The sequence below is a fragment of the Temnothorax longispinosus genome, chromosome 10 (genome assembly GCF_030848805.1).
Source record: "Temnothorax longispinosus isolate EJ_2023e chromosome 10, Tlon_JGU_v1, whole genome shotgun sequence".
Classification (NCBI taxonomy): Eukaryota; Metazoa; Arthropoda; class Insecta; order Hymenoptera; family Formicidae; genus Temnothorax; species Temnothorax longispinosus.
The window spans coordinates 12,202,355-12,220,507 of NC_092367.1; the positions used below are offsets into that span (position 1 = coordinate 12,202,355).

An 18,153-nucleotide genomic window follows, 5' to 3' on the forward strand; every position below is an offset into this window, starting at 1 on the left:
AAATTTTTATATTCTCTTCTCATCGGAGGAGTCTTGAATATATAATCATCCTGTGCTTTGTATATTATCGCGTTACTCGTAAGTTGTTTGCTACATATGTATTTAAGATCTTTATTGTCAAATCCAAGCGCAAGTAGATGTACGTCTTGATATCAAACTTAGTAATTAAGTGTATTAAATGTGTACACTTTGTAAGTTATTGCAGACGAAAATTTCTACTGTCCAATGATCGCTGTCCTTATATGAGGAACTTTATAATGAATATTAAAATGATTGCATAGAGTTACAATATTTTAAAACAGAACTCTCAATTATTCAATTACCTGATAAACATGTCTATTCAAAAATTTTCATATACTGTAATTATATATGAAATATGCCTATACGTTTTCTTTCTTTTGTTTAATCTCTGTCCATAACAATACTATAACGATACTATGTAGGAAAAATAAGTAGAATAATTGAAAAATAATAAGAAATATAACTTTTACATTGTTTTATTTCACAAAAAGTAAAATTACAATTGGATTATACAATTAATATAGTCTATGTATAGTTATATATATACAGGGTGTTTCATTTAAAAAAACGCACCTCGATAATTCTTCAACGAAGCATTTTCAGCAAAAATTTTTCAGACAAAAGTTGTACGGTTTCGAGGGGCACATAAGATGGTGTCATTAGTTTGACCTTAGATAGGCGTTTGAAGATCACGTGAAGGTTCTTTAATTTCTTAAATAAAAACCCCTATTTTTTAATGCATATATATTCTTGTAGCTAATCTCGAGAGCTTTTCAATACACTATAATAAAGTATTTTTTTATTAAGAACTTTTGGAATTGTTAGGCTTGAAAGTTCTAGTATTTTGACATAAAATACAAAATATCTTGTAAAACATTAAGTTTTCGGTAATGTTACCTTAATACTTTTATGCACAGAATAATGAACGAATCAATTGGTACGAAAAAAAGACATAGTTGCTTTTAAGAAAAAGTATGCAGATGCATGTTGCAAATTACATATTTTTTTATGTTAATTCCTTGATTTCCTTGTTCTGCACGATATCGTTCTTACTTAATGTCACTAGTTCCATTATATCTCCATATGTTTCCATGAGTTTTGCAGCGACGTTTTTTGTGCTTCTCATTATATTTAACACAATTTCAATACCCTTATGTTGTAAGTCACGTTTGAATTAGAGAGTAAGGAGCGTAGGAATTTTAGCGAGAAATCTAAAGAGATTATTTCCTCACAAGCTCTCTTGCTGACCGCCTAGGCCAGTCAGTAAAGACACTAAAATTCGAAAATTTAACTTTTATTACAAAAGTTTTCAAATTTTGATGGAATATTGGGCGAGTTGAAATAACAATAAATCTTATTTTGCAACCATCCCCGAGATCCGGAACATGCTAAACATTGCAAAAAACGTTAATTTATTATAACTTTACGAAAAAAATTGCAAAAGTCCTGCAAACTTAAAGCAATGTCTATTGTAATATTTTCCGCAATGTATTAGATTTGCAACCTATTTCGAGGCGCGCAACATTGAAATTTTTTATAAAATAACGTTTTTGTTTGTAACTTAGAGGAAAAAATTGCAAAAATGCTGCAAACCGATAGAATAACTTTTACAACTGCCCCGAACAGCTGTACCAATTTACAACCTTCTATGTTACACGCAACATATTTTTTTTTTAATCAATGATGGAACAATTGTTTATTTAGTCGTAATTTTGCCAAAAAAAATTGCAAAAGTTTTGCAAATTGCAATGGTTGCAAACGTTGAGATTATTTTTCGTCACAAGCTGTTAAGTTTGCAACCTCGGACAAGATCCGCAACCTTGAAAAATTAGTAACAATTATTATTTTGCACTTTTTACAAGCGTAAAAAAATTGCAAAAGTTTTGCAAATTTTACGGAGTGCTTCAAATGTCTTCCCCTATCCGAATATAAATTTGCAACCTTCTACTATAATTACGCAAATTATTGCAACTTATTAATGACTAATTTTGTGTTACAAAATTAATGCAAAAGTGTTGCAAATTCAGGGAAACAAATTAAAAATACATTTACACATAATGTCGTATGTCGAATTTGCAACCTTCTATCTGTCACGCGTAAAATATTCAAATCAAATATATTTATCTTTCTATTGTCACGCACCACAACAACATACAAAACTAAAAAGCCTCATACACAGGTGCGAAGCAACCATCGGGGCCTCGTAGTATTGAGCATCATGTAACGTCGTATATATTTGATTTGAATATTTTGCGTGACAAGTAGGAGGTTGCAAATTCGACATTATGTGTAAATATATTTTTAATTTGTTTCCCTGGATTTGCAATACTTTTGTATTAATTTTGTAACACAAAATTAGTCATTAATAAGTTACAATAATTTGCGTAACTATAGTAGAGAGTTGCAAATTTATATTTTTATAAGGGAAGACATTTGAAGCACATCGTAAAATTTGCAAAACTTGCAATTTTTTCACGCTTGTAAAAAGTGCAAAATAATAAATAAATAAAAAGTAACTACGCTCGTATAAATTGAAAATTGAATAGAAAAAACAAGGCCAATAAACGAGCATTAAAGGATGTTTAAATACATATAATTAATTGGTATATATACATAGAACGGAACGTTTCGTCTTCACTGAGTTTTCTTCAGCCGTGGTAATTAATTAACATGTAGAATTCGTCGTGTTACAATACTATTATAAATTTCTTAAGCCTATCGAGCCACATCACCATTCGATTGTCTAACAAATACATACTGAAGTCTATGTCGATGCATCTACGAAGTCAAAGTCAGAGATGAAATGTAGTCAGTGAAATTACGTAATTGAGTCTTCGTTCGGAGGCGAGAATAAATCGGGTCCGGTCCATAATTGTTCTCAGAATGTGTGGTCAAAATATAAAAAGGTTTTTCTGTAAAGATCGTGTATAACTGAGATGATTGTCGTAAGTATAAAACCGTTGAAACTTACATGTATTCGTCAGGACGTAAAATGTGCTATGAAATGCTTTTTCTCGTTTCGCGGATGTCAGATGACTGCGCGGATTGTCGGGACGAGCAGAGTTATAAACAAACAACAATGTAACCGAACATTCTTTAAAACTTGTGACTGAAATATAAGTCATCAAGAAATTCTGTGTCCGTATTAGAGTTGATCCCGTTTTTTTGGTCTTTAATATGTAGCATGTCTGAAATGAGTCTCTTATGAAAATTAGGTTCGGAATCGAGTATCGATGTATTATCCCAATCGAAAGTGTGATTGAATTTTGTGGTATGTTCGGAAATCACAGAATGTCTTGACGGGTCCGCCCTGATGTTGCTCTTATGTTCATTTAATCTAGTTTACAATTGTCGCTTTGTTTGTCCTACGTACGAAGCACTGCAATCTTTACACGAAATTTTATAAATTACATTATTATTCGAAGTTCCAGGGTTTTTGTCTTTCTGTGCTTTTACGAATCTACCAAGATTATTGAGAACTCTGTATCCTATCGTATGCTCCTCGCTATTGAGTAAATGAGCCGCTTTGTTCGATATGTTTTTTATGAACGGAATGACTATAAATTTTTTGTTCTGTATTGTGTCGTCGCTATGTTGATTAGATCGCTCATTTTCATTTGTGTATTTCAGTTTATTGTTAATCAAGTACTTTAGTCTCAGATTGACTTTCCTGAAGATTAATTCAAGAGGATACCCGTTATTTAATAAAATGTCGATAAATGTTCCTTTGGATCTTGTAATCGGGGGAGTCGGCAACCGTTGGAGATACATAAGCAAAAAAACAAGAATACCAAAAAAATAATTTTTATTAGCTCTTGAGTTTGTATTGACATCTACATATTTCATTTTTAACAACGTGATATACAGACAAACCTACGGCGCACCAATGGGATCGCCACTGTCCCCGATAGTTGCTGACGTCGTGATCCAAGATCTAGAGGAAGCATCACTGAGATTGACTGGATTAGTATTGACTTTTTATCGCCGTTATGTTGATGACATAATAATGGCAGTACCCTACGATAAAATACAAGAGATCGTAGACATTTTCAACAATTATCACGAGAGATTGAGATTCACTGTGGAATGTAAGGTGGATCGCAGTTTAAACTTCTTAGACCTATCTCTGCATGTTATTGATAACACCTTATACATAGATTGGTATCATAAGAAAACGTTTTCTGGCAGATACCTTTCTTACTACTCGAGTCATCCAGATTGTCACAAAATAGGCACAATATTCAGTTTGGTCGACAGAGCTACCCTGCTATCTCATCCCATGTACCACACTAAAAATTTGGAATTAATTATCGACATTTTATTAAATAACGGGTATCCTCTTGAATTAATCTTCAGGAAAGTCAATCTGAGACTAAAGTACTTGATTAACAATAAACTGAAATACACAAATGAAAATGAGCGATCTAATCAACATAGCGACGACACAATACAGAACAAAAAATTTATAGTCATTCCGTTCATAAAAAACATATCGAACAAAGCGGCTCATTTACTCAACAGCGAGGAGCATACGATAGGATACAGAGTTCTCAATAATCTTGGTAGATTCGTAAAAGCACAGAAAGACAAAAACCCTGGAACTTCGAATAATAATGTAATTTATAAAATTTCGTGTAAAGATTGCAGTGCTTCGTACGTAGGACAAACAAAGCGACAATTGTAAACTAGATTAAATGAACATAAGAGCAACATCAGGGCGGACCCGTCAAGACATTCTGTGATTTCCGAACATACCACAAAATTCAATCACACTTTCGATTGGGATAATACATCGATACTCGATTCCGAACCTAATTTTCATAAGAGACTCATTTCAGAGATGCTACATATTAAAGACCAAAAAAACGGGATCAACTCTAATACGGACACAGAATTTCTTGATGACTTATATTTCAGTCACAAGTTTTAAAGAATGTTCGGTTACATTGTTGTTTGTTTATAACTCTGCTCGTCCCGACAATCCGCGCAGTCATCTGACATCCGCGAAACGAGAAAAAGCATTTCATAGCACATTTTACGTCCTGACGAATACATGTAAGTTTCAACGGTTTTATACTTACGACAATCATCTCAGTTATACACGATCTTTACAGAAAAACCTTTTTATATTCTGACCACACATTCTGAGAACAATTATGGACCGGACCCAATTTATTCTCGCCTCCGAACGAAGACTCAATTACGTAATTTCACTGACTACATTTCATCTCTGACTTTGACTTCGTAGATGCATCGACATAGACTTCAGTATGTATTTGTTAGACAATCGAATGGTGATGTGGCTCGATAGGCTTAAGAAATTTATAATAGTATTGTAACACGACGAATTCTACATGTTAATTAATTACCACGGCTGAAGAAAACTCAGTGAAGTCGAAACGTTCCGTTCTATGTATATATACCAATTAATTATATGTATTTAAACATCCTTTAATGCTCGTTTATTGGCCTTGTTTTTTCTATTTAATTTGCAAAATAATAATTGTTGCTAATTTTTCACTGTTGCAGACCTTGTCCGAGGTTGTAAACTTAACAGCTTGTAACGAAAAATAATCTCAACGTTTGCAACCAATTTGCAAAACTTTTGCAATTTTTTTGGCAAAATTACGACCAAATAATCAATTGTTCCATTATAGATTAAAAAAATATATATTACGTGCAACATATAGAAGGTTGCAAATTGGCACAACTGTTCGGGGCAATTGTAAAAGTTATTCTATCGGTTTGCAGCACTTTTGCAATTTTTTCCTCCAGGTTATAAATAAAAACGTTATTTTACAATAAATGTCAATGTTGCGCGTCTCGAAATAGGTTGCAAATCTAACACATTGTGGAAAATATTACAATAGACATTGCTTTAAGTTTGCAGGATTTTTGCAATTTTTTTCGTAAAATTATAATAGGGTAGACCGGGGACAAAAGTAACATTTTGAGTTTAAGATTTTATAACAGTTAAAATATAATATCTACGTAAAAAAGACCTGTACCTTTAGATGTAGTATTTATTTGACTACAAAATTTTCTTGTGCTGAATTCAGTAATGTAACTAGGAAAAAAGTTATTATTGTTTAAAGAATATGAGGAATACTGTTACAACCGTCCCAACCCCCGGGACAATTGTAACAGCAGAGGGGAACGATTGTACCACATCTATAAACGATTGTACATCATCTATAAACAAAATAATGGTTATTTAGTAGGTTTATGTAATCAATCTTACGAATTTTCTATAAAAAATGCAACTTTAATGATAAAATAATTTGTTACATGACAATATCAGTATTTTTACATTATAGCAAACAAAAACAAATAATACTGTTTTCTCAACTGAAAGATTATTTATAATCATATATATTTAAAAGATTAGGTTAAGTTGAAGTTGTCCCCGAGCAACGGGGACAATTGTAACGCTACAACTGTTCCCAGGCATTGATGTTACAATTGTCCCCTAACGATATTTTATGATTCGAAGTAAATTTTTTACATAAATATCTGGATGAAAGTCAATCGTATTATGCAAATCATCAACATAAATAATCACTAAAACATATAAAAATAAAACCTTATACCTTCGGCATAAAAAAAGAAAAATATTTCAGATTTTATGCACGTAAGAAAACTTACTTCAGGAAGGAAAAAAGTAACTTCTTCTCCTGCACACGTGCACGTTCCGCGAGGGGCGGCAATGAACTAAGGAACAAATGCCGCTCTATCTAGCGGATCTCGCCTCGCGGTCATACACATGTACCTTTTATAGTTTAAGAAATATTCACGATGTTACAACTGTACCCTGTTACTTTTGTCCCCGGTCTACCCTAAATTAAAAAAACATTTTTTTGCAATGTTTAACATGTTCCGGACCTCGGGGATGGTTGCAAAATGAGATTTATTGTTATTTCAACTCACCCAATATTCCATCAAAATTTGAAAACTTTTGTAATTAAAGTTAAAGTTAGTGTCTTTACTGACTGGCCTAGTTTCCGATAGCAATACGGAAGTTCGGAACACTGAAGGACACCTCACCGACACGGTTCCGCGCTTGGAATTACCCGGCAGTTTATCACGATAGATATAATATAGGGTGTGCTTTTGGCATTTCTATATTCCAGAGTTATAATGCATAAACTGACATAATACTCAGAGAATTATTTCATATTTTATATATATATATACAGGGTGTCCGAAAAATCGCCTACTCCACTTCGGGAGGGGAGGGAGGTGATTCGGGACCCAAAAACAAGCAAAAAAGTTCATACAAACATAGGTCCGGAAATGAGCCGTTTCCGAGTTATAGCCACTTTTATGTTCAAAAATCGTAATTTAGAATCCGCTGGACATACCTCTTTTTTATTTATTTCTTAAATTAAAAATTTTTATTTTTAAATATTTTTAATTTTTTTAATTTTAATTTTTTTATTTTTTTTTTAATTTTTTAATATTTGTAAATACGATTACATTATTTTTAAAAGAAATCAGTTGTTTTCACAGCTACTTGAAATCAGTTGTTTTCACGGCTATTCAAAATCAGTTGTTTTCACGGCTACTTGAAATCAGTTGTTTTCACGCCTATTCAAAATCAGTAAGTAAATCACGGTTTTTCAATAAATTTCAAATTATTATTTAACAACACCTTACTTTTAGGTTGTATCTAATCTTTCCATATTCATCAATGGATCGTTTGAGTTTTAATAAATTAGCTGATATTTAAAAATAAAAATTTTTAATTTAAGAAATAATTAAGAAAGAGGGATGTCAAGCGGATTCTAAATTACGATTTTTGAACATAAAAGTGGCTATAACTCGAAAACGGCTCATTTCCGAACCTATGTTTGTATGAACTTTTTTGATTGTTTTTGGGTCCCGAATCACCTCCCGAAGTGGAGTAGGCGATTTTTCGGACACCCTGTATATATATATATGTATATATAAATTTAAGTATAAATATAAAATACTAGTAACATTTAATTGTAATAAATTTTAGGTTGATAATATTACAGAAATATATGCTCGTCTATATATGAATTATTAATACACAAAATTTCCCATAATGAAATCGTGCGATACTTTAATAGCTTACTCTGGAGATTAATTAGTTAAAAATCTAATTATAACTAGCTAACTAATTAACTCGTAGAAATAGTATAAGAAAAAAATTATTTTGTTCCGCGACGAAACATTTATTGATTCTTATTTTATTTTAAACAATATAAGTAATAGATATAATTAAAATTATTAATAAACATGAATGGATGTAGGCTATAAAAAGTTAGAATAACGATTGACACGTTATAAAAATAGATACAGTTAATAACTATTAACATATTTTTTATTAAATAAATTAATCAAGAAACGTTATGAGACTGTAAAATATTTTTAATCTTTTTTTTATTCATGGTTGTGATATATAATATATATATATTATTTTTATATATATATATATATATATATATATATATATATATAAGAAAGATTAAAAATATTTTACAGTCTCATAACATAGGGTGTGCTCATAATATAGGGTGTGCTTTTGGCATTTCTATATTCCAGAGTTATAATGCATAAACTGACATAATACTCAGAGAATTATTTCATATTTTATATATATATATATATATATATATATATATATTAATAATTCATATATAGACGAGCATATATTTCTGTAATATTATCAACCTAAAATTTATTACAATTAAATGTTACTAGTATTTTATATTTATACTTAAATTTATATCGAATCACGTAACAATATTTAATACGTTGTGAAACATTCTATAATGATTAATAACAATACGCAACTTATAGTTTATCGCATTTACTGTCCGACACAAATACACGCAAGTAGGCACTAGCGGTAGCTTGCATGAACATTTAATACACAAAAGACTCTCTATCGATTTTCGATTTAGTTTGTCGCGAAATATGCAAATTATAATGGCTACGTTTACACCCTGAAATTAGGCCGCGGCCTGTACCTCAAATTCGACCTAAATTATTTAGCCCGCCTGCTGTAAACTATGGCACGCCGTTTTGCTATTTAATACTATCATAAAAATTCTACCAAATTAAATTGATACTCAAAGAAAAGAAATTATTTTATGTCTAGACATATTTATAATTCATTGAATTATTATTAAGCTATTACATAATTGAAAATGCAGAATTAAAATTATGTCTAGACAAAATATTAATTCTGAATTTATTTTATGTTATGACATAAAATGTTTTCGGAAATTAAAATTATGCACATAATTGTAATTGCCGATTTTGTATTATGTACATAATTTTAATTTTACAATTTGTATTATGTACATAATTTTAATTCTTGAATTTTTATCTACATAATTTTAATTCTTGAATTTCCATTATGTACATTATTTTAATTCTTGAATTTCTATTATGTACATAATTTTAATTCTTCAATTTCTATTATGTACATAATTTTAATTCTAGATTTTTTATGTACATAATTTTAATTCTTGAATTTCCATTACGTACATAATTTTAATTCTTCAATTTCTATTATGTACATAATTTTAATTCTGGAATTTTTATGTACATAATTTTAATTCTTGAATTTTTATTATGTACATAATTTTAATTCTTGAATTTCCATTATGTACATAATTTAATTCCTGAATTTTTATTATGTACATAATTTTAATTCTTGAATTTCCATTATGTACAGTCGTTCACGGAAAGGTTGCAACACTTTTTTTTTGATGATTTTTGGAACGCGCAGAAATTTTGAAATCGCGATTCACCATCTCTGTATACACGTAGTGAACGGTATGATAGCTGTCAAAGTGAACTATACAAGGTGGAGGTTCACGAAATGTATCTTGTGCGCCGCGGAAAATCTTAAGATATCAACTGGATACTGTAATATCGGGGTTAGTATAAAAGAATAAGCTAAATACACAATTTTATTTTATAAATTAATTTTTATTTTCAAGACATGTGTAACATTAAAAATTAATGTAATATAACCTATTAATATAATTACTTATAATTATATTCATATATTGTGTTATATGTTATATTAATTTTAATTACATAATTAATTACGTAATTAATAACATTAAAATTAATTAATAACATATTAATTTAATACATAATATTAATACATAATTAATATAACAGTAAAATTAACCGGTGTCTGAATTAATGTTCGGCAAGCAGAGGACATCAGTCGATCGAAGAAGCTGCCGTGGAAGACGTGGATGCTGAGACCGCGAAGCCACATCACCGCTTCAAAGCCAATTCTTCTCGTCAAATAACAATGAAGTAATCTTTCTAAAAAATTACAATTATAAAAATTAATTGCAAATTCAGTTTTAGTATAAAATAATCATTGTATTATAATTATATTAAGTTGAGAAGATAGATTTACTTACATAAAATTGCCAGATCGCTGATTACTATTGACTGTTCAGTAAGAACAGATCAATCGCAATCTGTTGTCCGCTGCAATCCAGAGCGAATCTCTTGTAGAAATTCGTTGTGGGATTAAGATGTGCACGTCTTTGTTCACTCTACTACTGGGATCTTCTTTCGGCTGCAGGGCCCCTGAACCGACATTAGGCAGGCATGTTTGGAAACGGCGATAATTCATCCAATTTTTATTATGTCTAGACATAATTTTAATTCTGCCGCTAGGGAATTTTTAAGTCGATTCTTATGAATCAAGCTTGAATTCGATGTCCACGTGTCTCAGGTTGCCGATGACGAGGTCCAGATAGTGCGCTTCATAGTTTTTAGTGTCTACATGTATTAATACCTTGAATTCGATGTCCACGTGTCCCAGGTTGCCGATGACGGGGTCCAGATAGTGCGCTCCATAGTTTTCGGTGTGTGTGTGTGTGTGTGTGTCCAGGTGTAATAATACGTTGAATTCGATGTCTAGGTGTCCTACGTTGCCGATGACGAGGTCCACATAATGCGCTCCGTAGTTTTCGGTGTCTAGGTGTATTAATACCTTGAATTCGATGTCCACGTGTCCCAGGTTGCCGATGACGAGGTCCAGATAGTGCGCTCCGTAGTTTTCGGTGTCTACGTGTATTAATATTTTGAATTCGATGTCCACGTGTCCCAGGTTGCCGATGACGGGGTCCAGATAGTGCGCTTCATAGTTTTCGGTGTCCAGGTGTAATAATACCTCGAATTCGATGTCCACGTGTCCCAGGTTGCCGATGACGAGGTCCACATAGTGCGCTCCATAGTTTTCGGTGTCTAGGTGTATTAATACCTTGAATTCGATGTCTACGTGTCCCAGGTTGCCGATGACGAGGTCCAGATAGTGCGCTCCGTAGTTTTTGGTGTCTAGGTGTATTAATACCTTGAATTCGATGTCCACGTGTCCCAGGTTGCCGACGACGGGTTCCAGATAGTGCGCTCCATAGTTTTTGGTGTGTGTGTGTCCAGGTGTAATAATACGTTGAATTTGATGTCTAGGTGTCCTACGTTGCCGATGACGAGGTCCACATAATGCGCTCCGTAGTTTTCGGTGTCTAGGTGTATTAATACCTTGAATTCGATGTCCACGTGTCCCAGGTTGCTGACGACAAGGTTTAGATAGTGCGCTTCATAGTTTTCGGTGTCGTAATAATACGTTGAATTTCATGTCTAATTTTAATGAGTTTTGTTAATTATTTTGGCTAAAATTTTGGAAAAACAAATTCGTAATTCCGACCGGCCAACATGTCGAAATTACGGATTCGTTTATCCTAAATTTTAGTCAAATTAATTAACAAATCTCATTAAAATTATGCTCGTTTTAATCAGTAAGATCAGCCGTAACCCGGTACAGAGCCGGATTTTTCATTTTGGCTCTTAAAAATTTATAATAAAAAAAGACTCGCAGCTAACCCAACCTGACACAGGTCTCCACCGTGACTCCTGCCGATTCTTAAGGTTCGACAGGAGTACGGGTGCACTTTATGCACTAAATGCATTTTAAACTGCACTTTAACTGCAATATTCGTAATTATGTACATAATTTTAATTCTTGAATTTCTATTATGTACATAATTTTAATTCCCGAATTTTTATTATGTACATAATTTTAATTCATGAATTTTTATTATGTACACACGGCGTCAGAAATGCCTTTACACCAAAATGGCTGATGTGCCCCAATAGTAGCCATTTTGGTGTAAAGGCATTTCTGACGCCGTACGTGTGTACAGCTCCGGTAACTTAGCCGGTCAACTTCGACTTTATTAATTTTCATATTTTTTTATCGTTTGTTGGTCGTTTGTTGGTGATTGTTGGCCTAATTACAACGCTTGTTGGTTCTTAATTTTTTTTTTAATTTAAAAAGAAAAATTAGCATTAAGTTAGCCGGAAAAATTTTATTTTTAATTTCAAAAAAGCCTAATTGATGCGTAATCGTTTGCTGATGATTGTTGGTCTAATTTTAGCGTTTGTTGGTTTATTATTAGTCTTAAAAACGAAAAAAAAAACGAAAAATTATCTCACATATTAAAGTAATCAAAGATTGGTTTATTTGCCTACGACTTAAGCTTTATTTCTATCAATTTAAGGCTAACATCTATAAAACTGCCATATGAATACGGGCCTTAACATCGGCAGAAAATCGCGAAAAGATAAAAAAACATGGTGGTTTGTGGGAAGCACACACACACACACAACAGGGGGGTGCGAGGGGGGGCTTCGGCCCCCCCCCTTTCCCGCACCCACCCCGCCGGTAGGCTGCGTGGACCTCGCTTTACAACATAAAGTACATGCTAAGTTGTAAAACGAAATTATACCTGGGACACGTGGACATCGAATTCAAGGTATTAATACACCTAGACACCGAAAACTACGGAGCGCATTATGTGGACCTCGTCATCGGCAACGTAGGACACCTAGACATCGAATTCAACGTATTATTACACCTGGACACACACACCAAAAACTATGGAGCGCACTATCTGGAACCCGTCATCGGCAACCTGGGACACGTGGACATCGAATTCAAGGTATTAATACACCTAGACACCGAAAACTATGGAGCGCACTATGTGGACCTCGTCATCGGCAACCTGGGACACGTGGACATCGAATTCGAGGTATTATTACACCTGGACACCGAAAACTATGAAGCGCACTATCTGGACCCCGTCATCGGCAACCTGGGACACGTGGACATCGAATTCAAAATATTAATACACGTAGACACCGAAAACTACGGAGCGCACTATCTGGACCTCGTCATCGGCAACCTGAGACACGTGGACATCGAATTCAAGGTATTAATACACCTAGACACCGAAAACTACGGAGCGCACTATGTGGACCTCGTCATCGGCAACGTAGGACACCTAGACATCGAATTCAACGTATTATTACACCTGGCACACACACACACACACACACACACACACACACACACACACACACACACACACACACACACACACACACACACACACACACACACACACCGAAAACTATGGAGCGCACTATCTGGACCCCGTCATCGGCAACCTGGGACACGTGGACATCGAATTCAAGGTATTAATACATGTAGACACTAAAAACTATGAAGCGCACTATCTGGACCTCGTCATCGGCAACCTGAGACACGTGGACATCGAATTCAAGCTTGATTCATAAGAATCGACTTAAAAATTCCCTAGCGGCAGAATTAAAATTATGTCTAGACATAATAAAAATTGGATGAATTTTTATTATGTCTAGACATAATAAAAATTCAGGAATTAAAATTATGTACATAATAAAAATTCAAGAATTAAAATTATGTACATAATGGAAATTCAAGAATTAAAATTATGTACATAATAAAAATTCAGGAATTAAAATTATGTACATAATGGCAATTCAAGAATTAAAATTATGTACATAATGGCAATTCAAGAATTAAAATTATGTACATAATGGCAATTCAGGAATTAAAATTATGTACATAATAAAAATTCAGGAATTAAAATTATGTACATAATGGAAATTCAAGAATTAAAATTATGTACATAATAAAAATTCAGGAATTAAAATTATGTATATAATGGAAATTCAAGAATTAAAATTATGTACATAATAAAAATTCAGGAATTAAAATTATGTACATAATGGAAATTCAAGAATTAAAATTATGTACATAATAAAAATTCAGGAATTAAAATTATGTACATAATGGAAATTCAAGAATTAAAATTATGTACATAATAAAAATTCAAGAATTAAAATTATGTACATAATAAAAATTCGAGAATTAAAATTATGTACATAATGGGAATTCCGAATAAATATTATGTCTTGACATAATAAAAATTTCTTTCAAATTAAAATTTTATATGAAATCTAGGATTGAAATGATAGTAGCACGTAATTCTAATTTTCAATTTTCATTATGTCATGGCATAATTTTTATTCACTGAAATTCTATTAACCATGACATAATTTTAATTCGTGAATTTTTATTATGTAGCAGCATAATTTTAATTTACTGAATTACTATGATAGCTTACATAATTTAAATTTCTGCAATTATTATTATGTTACGATATAATAAAAATACATTAATATTATCTCATGACATAATAAAAATGAATTAAAATTATGTCTTGACATAAAAGTAATTCGACATATAAACTGTACCTTTCTCTATGTATGGCACGCCGTTTTGCTATTTATTCATAAAATTTTTATTTTGAATTAATTTTACGTGAATACATAATTTTAATTCATTTTTATTATGTTATGACATAATAAAAATGGTTCCGAAAAACTATCTACTTCAGTTTAAATTAATTACTGAATTTTTATTTTAGATTAAAAAATCTTATTAATAAATAGCAAAACGGCGTGCCATAGTAAACAGTTGATAGGCGACCGGACCTGGCTTCAGGTCAGGCCGCGTATTTTAGTGACCCGACCTGAAATAGGCCGTTATCATTTGCGATGTAAACGCGCGATCAAGCGCGACGCGTCCTAAAAGCTTCATTTGCTTGTTCGGATTCGCTGCAATTCAGGGCGATCCCAAATACGATCCCGTCAATTTTTAGGTTTCTTTCGGTGTAAACGAATGATGACTAGACCTACTTCGGGTCACAATATAGGTCAGGCCGCGATCAGGTCGCTGGGTGTAAACGTAGCCAATGTGCGGAGCCAAAAAAGCGACCTATATAGCATTGTAGTATTGGTCGAGCATAGTCGAAATTCCAAATTTTTGGAATTTTCTGCTTACCAGTTTTTTCTTTATTTGACTTTGAATTTTGGGTTTAGGTTGAATTCTTCCAAGTTGGCTACTAAACATCTGAAATCGTTTTTTTGAGCTGTAAAGTGGATTTTGTTATAGTTTTTATGTTAAAAAAGATTTTCCCGAGTTTCGGTCGCGAAAAAAAATTTTTTCGCAAAAGTTTTTAACAATAAAAGTATAATGTTACAACACAATCAACATTTTTCTCGTGAACGGCTAAACGGATTTTAACAATTCTGACGTCAATTTTTTTATTTATAAACGTACATTCTAGAAATATGCTTTTGGATATACAAACATCGAATTTATTTATAAAAATATTAATTGTTTATAAACAAATTAAAATTTTTCTACCTAAAAAAATTGTTTTACTGCACGTTATTCTACATTTTTCCTGGAGAGAAATGCTAAAAGAAATACTATGTAATTCCTATATCATCACACCTTATATAAATTTTTCAGTGTGACGCACGAGCACTCAGAACATGTGCGTCAGTCAAAATTTTAATTTGTTTATAAACAATTAATATTTTTATAAACAAATTCGATGTTTGTATATCCAAAAGCATATTTCTAGAATGTACGTTTATAAATAAAAAAATTGACGTCAGAATTGTTAAAATCCGTTTAGCCGTTCACGAGAAAAATGTTGATCGTGTTGTAACATTATACTTTTATTGTTAATAACTTTTGCAAAAAAATTTTTTTTTGCGACCGAAACTCGGGAAAATCTTTTTTAAGGACGTTCTCTCGTCCTTATACTAGAGAAAATCGATTTTCTTAGGATTTTCTTGAAACTGTGAATATACGTTAATTTGAGTGTGCTTTATGCGTGGTATAAATTTCAGTACCTCTTCCGGTATAAAAAATCAAGATACTGAGCCTGAGGTACTGAAATTTATACAACGCATAAAGCACACCTAAATTAACGTATATTCACAGTTTCAAGAAAATCCTAAGAAAATCGATATTGTCTAGTATAAGGACGAGAGAACGTCCTTAACATAAAAGCTATAAAACAAAATCCATTTTACAGCTAAAAAAAAAACGATTTCAGATGTTTAGTAGCCAACTTGGAAAAATTCAACCTAAACCCAAAATTCAATGTCAAATAAAGAAAAAACTGGTAAGCAGAAAATTGCAAAAATTTGGATTTCGACTATGCTCGACCAATACTACAATGCTATATAGGTCGCTTTTTTGGCTCCGCAGATTTTTTTTGTGTGTGTCTGTGTTATTTTTAAGTTATTCACGAGTCTTCTACGAATATAATTTTTATTATAATTTCCTTCACTTTATTTATTTTATTTATCTAGCTTTTTTATTTTATTTATCTTGCTTTCGTTTTGCGTTCACAGTCTATAATTTACAAGCTTGCAAGTCAAATTAGTAATTATATACAATCGACACCCCTTATTCGCGGGGATTACGTTCCTGACAACTGTCGCGAATACGGAATCCGCGAATATGGAGTAGTTAAATGTATGGTAGTATATGGGATACGTTCCAAGAAAAATAAATTAAACAAAAAATTTAAGACAAAATTATTAATTTTTTATTTAAAATAATAATATGCAATGTTGTATGTAATAAATTTATGTATTAAATATACTTTTAACAAATTTTAGTTGTTAACTGGCTTGAAAATTTAAATGTAGTTATCTTTTGGTCTGCTTGGTTACAGTTTTTTAAATTGATTCGTGTAATCATCTATTGCCTCCTCTATTTTCCTTTTAAAAATAAGACTTTTTTCCATAAACGGATCTTTGTCTATAAGGAATTCACAAAGTTTGTCGGAAAGCTTGATTCCTCTGTAGCCAGTGCGTTCTTATGTCAAACTCAGGTTTCTTTGAACTTAACGTCGATGCATCTTCATCAACCTCCATCAACTGATTGTGAGTTTTCTCTGTCAAAATTTCTTCCAATTTAGCTTCTGTAAGATCTTCTTCATATGACTGTAATAATAATTCTTCAATGTCATTAATTTCCTATTCTTTGAAACCTTTCTTTCCAATGCTGTTGACAATTTCTGTAATGTCTTGCATGGTCTGTGTAATATCAATCGAAAGATGTTCATGCCCCGACTCCACACAAGCTGGCCACAGTTTCTTCCAACACGAATTTAAAGTTTTCAATGCGTCCTTGATTCCTTGATGAAAACTATGAAATGACTAATGTCAAATAATGTAGATGTAGAATACAAAATTCACTCACTCAATGCAACCAAGAAGCTAGAGCACGAGAAAATAGAGAAAAATAAATTGTGCGTCAATGTACAAAATAAAAACTTAACACGTTACTAATAAATAATTGAATCCGACGGACGTCATCAAAGATTAAATAAGGTTAAAAGAAAGACAGTAAAGATAAATAATATATGCTAAGTTAATAAAAGACATAAATAAAGTAAATAAATAATTGTTTACAAATAAATTGTTTAAAGTAGAGACATAGGCATGATGTGGAAATTCTTAGTATAGGACTTTAAATTCAAATTGTTTTTCTAAAGTTTATTGTAATGATTAACTTTTTTCGATGATTATTTACATCCGCGAATATTGTAATATCTATCCGCGAATAAAGAAATATGGTCAAAAATATGTTGACCGCGAATAGCGAATCCACGAATAATAAATCCGCGAGGAGTGTCGACTGTAGTTCGCATATATCGCAATTGGTTTTCTATTGGCTCGTAGAAGAGACTAAAGGCTATGAATTTAGCGAACGTTAAAATTAATTCGTTTCTTCGTATTCGTGATGAGTTGCAAAGCGCGCATTTCTCAACCGCAAATTGCGATAAATCGCGAGCTAACGCGAAACGTGCAAGCAAGTCTGTAATGCTGGCAATAATTTGCGAAGTGTCAACGGTAAAATCACTTAAGAGT

The 18,153-nt window shown here is 32.1% G+C and overlaps 1 protein-coding gene and 1 long non-coding RNA gene across 3 annotated transcripts in view; both read left to right on the top strand.

Moving 5' to 3' along the window:
- Mas (trypsin-like serine protease domain-containing protein masquerade) overlaps window positions 1-18,153 on the top strand; it is a 52,810-nt gene that overhangs the window by 33,469 nt on the left and 1,188 nt on the right. The window lies entirely within an intron of this gene.
- Window positions 9,689-13,403, top strand: LOC139820551 (uncharacterized). The gene is made up of 2 exons (XR_011734006.1): window positions 9,689-9,935; window positions 10,225-13,403. It is a non-coding gene; the product is annotated as an uncharacterized lncRNA (long non-coding RNA).